The following is a 6,027-nucleotide window of genomic DNA, read 5'->3' on the forward strand; positions in this document are numbered from 1 at the left end:
ATTGTGTCTACATATGTACTACGGTGTACTAATTTTCAACACTAAAAATCATAGTTTAACTTCAGATACACATCAACTTATAACAAATACTAGTATCACAAATAATATTAAATCTAAAGAGGAAAAGAAAAGGGGGAAAAAGAAAGAGAAAAGATAAATGTACATAAATTATACATGTACATAATATCCTTAAATTTTTAAATTTAAGTGAAATTAATTAAAAACTAGTGTTGTTATTTATTGTATTATATGTAGCAATAAGAAAGAAGTGATATAGAAATTTTATGTCGAATCGTAACATGATTTCGAGTTTGATTTGAATTAATTATACAATATTTATAAAGAAAATAATTTTTTTTCTTAAATATACAAATATTTAAGTTAAAATTTCATTTTTTTTCTAAGTGTTGCAAAATAATTAGTATTAAATTTATTTTAAATCAATTGATGTTTATAAAATACTTTTTGATGTAAAATGATAAAAAAAAAAAAGTTCGATTATGTACGTAAGTTTATCACTACCCGAAAAGAAATACTAAAATTTGTGTGCATGACAGTGGAATATTGCAACTGAGGCCATAGCCCCAACAAAGTCGGCGCACCACACAATTCTGGTAACATTATGCGATTGTAGCCTATAGGCTTTAAATACAATCCACACAAAATGCATTGGGTTTCTGCCTTGCTAATTTTCACTTCCCCTACGAAGAAGATCCCTTAAAAGTTAAATCTCTTATTGTTTTCATTGTTCGGCACATGTGCTAGACTAGATGTAGGGCAGTGCGTGAAGAAAAAGAGGTTGAACTGTAAGTAGAAAAAGTTGGCAGAGACAAGAAGAGAAGTTGTGGGGCTAAAGAATAAGAAAGAAGTAACTAGCCTTGACGTTGACACTGGGCTACCTCCCTCGTCTGAGCTTAATTATTAGAATCGATGTTATTAGCCCATTTTAATCATTTGTGTGTATATGAAACACACAAATTACTTTCGCTGGCTTTAATGGACTATTAGCCTAGTTGAGATATTCAAGAAGAGAGTTGACGTGGCATTTACCAAAATACTCCTACTTCAAAATATGTAGTAGCAGTAGTAAAGTTTTTAAGTAGCAATGCAATCTAATCCTCCCAAACAAATCTGAAAAAAACTCCCACAAAAAAATAAGAAAGAAACTTACAAACCATGAATAGCTATACAGTTGCAATGGACAGTTGAACATTTAGAAAAACCACAATAAATTTGCTTTAGTAAAACAGATTCAAATTAGTTAAAGTTGAAGCTGAAGCTGCGAATTATTTTGGGTTACGGATCTCCAGAAGCGACCATTCTTGTCTCCGTAACTTTTCACTAGCTCCAATGAATGCTCAATGCTCAACATCTGCAGAGACAAGGCCTTACGTAGGAGTCGATGTGGCAGCTTCTTCATACCTTCACACCAATTTATAGACAACCGTGTGAGGCATGGCATCACGGAGAAGGTCACAGACTCCTCTTCTTCCGCTGTTATGTCCTCCCACTCCCACCATTTGTGGCAGCCACTAAACGCCAGCCCCTTCAGTTTAGGGAAGGCGACGACATTGTCCCTTGATGATGAAGAAGAGGACAGAGTTTCTACTCCCAACAGCTCCCTTCCCACCAACTTCATTTCTGTTATTTGCTTAATGTAGAGAACTTCCAAGAAAGGTAGTTTCCCCATAGGCGGCAATGACACCACCTCACTTAAATCAATGAGAGTAATCTCTTTCAACAAGTAGAGTGGTGACGACATCCAATGTGGAAGTCTGGAGCCTCTATACCCCCATATTTTCAGTTTTTGCAACTTCTGATACGGCTGCAGAGCTTCTATTACGTCTATCCACAACAATGATGCAGATGACAACTCCTTTTCATCCATGAGCTCATCATAGAACTGCACATCGAGTCTTTGGATTAGCGTCTTGCTCCTTATATCCGCTTCTCGAGCATCCGCAACCAACACCTCCACATCACTTGAACTACTAGCATGGATTTCCAATTTTAGAGTTCCACTAAGATAGCTGAAGTGTTTTAACAATCCCAACTTGTTGCATCCACTTCCTCCATGGAATGAACTCAATGTGTGGAGACCCTTTAGTTGATCTAGACCCTGAGGAAAACGACGGCTTGCAGGAGTGTGCTCGATTAGAAGGTGCTGCAAGCTTTCGAGTCTATGGATCCCTTCGGGAAGTCCATAGAGATCACTGCAGCACTCAATGTTCAAGATTTGTAATTCAAGCAATCTACACAAGCTCTCTGGTAACTCCTTTAAATTTTTGTTACCACTTATATCGAGATGTCTCAAGTGAACCAACTTCCCAATTTTACTCGGAATCTCTTCTAGGGAGCAGCATGCTAATAAAAGAGTATGCAGTTTAAGCAAACTACACATATTCTCTGGTAATTCGGTTAATTTTTCGTTGCTACTTAAATTAAGGTGTCTCAAGTCGACCAAATTCCCAATTTCAGCTGGAATCTCTTCAAGAGAACAACATGCTAACAAAAGACTTTGCAAGAAATGAAGCCTACAAATGATTTTGAGGTCTTCCTTGGAAACTTTAGAACCACTTAATTTCATCCATCTCAAGTGAATCAACCTCTCCATTCCTCGTGGCGGAGGACCAAACAGTCCCCATCTAATTCTAAACACCCTAAGACTTGTAACGCAACCACAAAGATTTGTAGGTGATCCTTCTCCCCAGAATAAGCTACGATATTCTTTGGCCTGAGAAACTAAAAAAGGGTCACACATTTGACAACCTCTCTTTGTAACTTCAGCATCATTCTTCCTAACAAATCGAGCAAAATCATGCACTATATCATGCATTTTACACCATTTTATCTGCTCCCTCGAGTCATAACTTATCTCAAAGTCTTGAAACAAAGAACTCATTGCCAACTTGTTGAAGTACTCTCTTCCTTTAAGTTCCACTCCACCATTTTCACTAACAGAGCCTAGGTAACCTAGCGCCATCCACTCTTCTATCAATCTCTTAACATTAATCTTCAAACCTTTAGGATAGATGGCACAATATGAAAAACAACGCTTGAGAGTCGGGGACAACCTGTTGTAGCTCAAAAGTAAATGAGGAAAAAGCTCCACCTCTGCCTTCTCCAATTGCCATATTTCACTCTCAAGTACATTTTCCCACTCTTCCAAGTTGTCCTTAAATTGTAGAAGACTTCCCAAAACATTTGCAGCAAGTGGCAAGCCCTTGCACTTCCTAGCTATTTTATGACCAACATCCTCGAATTCTTGACATTCCTTGTCATCCCTTCCGGAAAGGGATATGTGACGCAACAATCCAACACTCTTCATCAGTAAGTTGTTGTGGGAAGTAAATCTCGTTGTCTGAGGTGCCCATCATCTTAGCCACCCTTTTATTTCTTGTTGTCACCAAAATTTTACTAGTTGGTGCACCGTGTTTGAGATTGAGTTTCAAGGGCTCCCATTTGTTGTAGTCTTCTGTCCACACGTCATCAAGGACAAGAAGGAACTTCTTTCCCTGAATAGAATCTCTTAATTTGTGTAGTACCAAATCCAATTGGTTGGTATTTGGAGGAATTATCTCTTTTCCCACACTATCAACAATCCCTCTCGCAATCCCATCCACATCAAAGAGATCAGAAACACATATCCAAATTCTTAATTCGAAACAATCCTTTAATTGAGTATCATTATAAACAAGTTGAGCTTTTACCGATTCCCCCCATACCAACTATCGACAGAATTTGCCAATCACCACTATTGAGCATCAATTTCCTTACTAAGCAATTCCAATCTTCATCCCGTCCACAGACTTTCTCGAGTTCAATTGAAGATGTGGATTGAACTCGCCACGATTTAGGTACATGATCATTCGGCGGAACAGGCAGAGACATCACAAAACTAAAATCATCTTTCTCCTTCAAAATCTGATCAAGTCTAGCTTTCACATTTTGTATTTTCTTTGCAGTATCACGACGAACAACAACTTTCTTAAAACATAAACATGAAGATGGAATGAGAGAGCAGCATACCTTTTGCTTATGTTTAAGAATAGCGTAATTCCATTCATCCAAAATGTCGTCCATGTCATAAGCGGTATCTTCAAGCTTTTTCAGCCAATTTTGAACACTTTGATCCTTCACTCCTCTTTTTTCTGCATCATCCAGTACATCTCTAATCGTCTTAAGCTTGTTGGAAAGACCAACAACCTCTTTCTTCACGCCTCTAACCAAATTCAATCGATCTTCTATCATAGCTGAAACTCTATCCGCCACAACTGAAATTATTGCATCCACCATTATCACTGCACTGCCCCCTTTTTTTTTCTCTGATATTTTTGTGTTCGATGGTGGATCTCAATTCATTAATTATTCCATATGCTCTTTAGACTGTAGCAAAGTCAACAAAATTGAACTCTCTAGCAAGTTGTTTCACCCCTTCGTCAAAATTGTCGGCAGAACGGTACTACATTTGCTTATTGTCTTACATCATGCATTACTCTGATGTGCTTTTTTTTAAACTATAAAATTCCATTTCACAATTTTTAATAACTATTAGTATAATTTATTAAATCACTATATTTACGTTCTATTATAAAATAAATATATAAAATCAGAATTTATATTTCATAGATTTTTTTCTTTAAATTTTCCACATTTCTCAAACTTACATCGAACTAAAGTAAAATTATGAAAAAAGTAATTAGTTAAGTTAATTTCTTTTTCTTCTTCTATAAAGTAATTAGTTAAGTTAATTTCTTTTTCTTTCTTCTATAAAGGGCGCACTATGATCAATAAGTGAAATTCTGTAAAAAATTAAAGCAAATCTTAGCTCTTGAATCCTTAAGATAATAATATTCGAGCTATATTATTACACTAAAAGCGTTACATTATTAGACTAAAACACGTTACATTATTAGTCGAGCTATATTATTAGATGACATGTGGCATTAATATAACGATTACATCACAAGATCTAATGACTGAGATTTGCTTTGATTTTTTACAAAATTTCACTTATTGATTTAAACACGTGCATGTGCCGTAAACCTTAATTTCACTTTCAACGAATCTCATTAAAATTGAAAATTTAAATAATTAATGTACTATTAAATATATTAAACGAACCCCAAATTTTCTTCGCGACCTTTCAAAAACCTGAACCTTTCAAAAACCTGAGGTGCTTTTGCAATTATTCCTAATCTATTGTAGATTTTCTAATACAAATTCCACAATTGTAATGGTGAACAAATATAGAGTATGTATGATGAATTTTACTCTTTACATATAAGAGTATATGGTACTTTTATTAACACTTTATATATTGGAAATTTTTTTATTGAGAGAGCTCTAGTGAGTTAAATACTCCGTATGAGTTACTATAAAACAGAATGACTCTTACTTGAAATCTTACAATGCCAATGGGCCTAATGTTTCTATCCCTACTATTCTCTCTCACGAAAACAAAATCTTAAAAATTGCAAGTTGAAATTTGCTTAATATAGACATTCAATATGCAGCCAAAAACTTGTACTAGTATTTATTTTAAATGGTATTGAAATTCAATGTTTCGAAAGTAGCATTTTATACAGATTTCTGGATTTATATGCAATGAATTTCTTATTTTCGGTTGTCTATGGGCATCCAGCTCCTGCTTTACGTAATAGGCTTTGGCAGCAATTGACGAGGGTTCAAGAGGAGGGCGTGCTTCTGCGGGTATTAATGGGGGATTTCAATGCTATTGCGCAAAACTCAGAGAGAGCAGGCGGGTCTGACAGGAGGATAGGGGTCAATCAGCAGTTTGTTCGATGGATTCATACATCGAGGCTTGTCGATCTTAGATTTATGGGTCCAAAATTCACATGGAAGCGAGGTAGTCTTTATCAGAGGTTGGACAGAGGTTTTTGCAGCTCAGACTGGAGAGTGGCCTTCCCAGAGGCGTCAGTGACTCATCTTGCTCGATATCAGTCGGACCACGGTCCGCTGCTATTGAAGCTTTGTAGTTATTCACCAACTATGCACTGAAGACCT

The 6,027-nt window shown here is 36.2% G+C and overlaps 1 pseudogene; it reads right to left on the reverse strand.

The window, feature by feature from the left end:
- Positions 1-1,128: 1,128 nt before the first annotated feature.
- LOC121770198 lies at positions 1,129-4,296 on the reverse strand (annotated as a pseudogene).
- Between the last annotated feature and the right edge of the window lie 1,731 nt (positions 4,297-6,027).

The sequence above is a fragment of the Salvia splendens genome, chromosome 16 (genome assembly GCF_004379255.2).
Source record: "Salvia splendens isolate huo1 chromosome 16, SspV2, whole genome shotgun sequence".
NCBI classification, from domain to species: domain Eukaryota; kingdom Viridiplantae; phylum Streptophyta; class Magnoliopsida; order Lamiales; family Lamiaceae; genus Salvia; species Salvia splendens.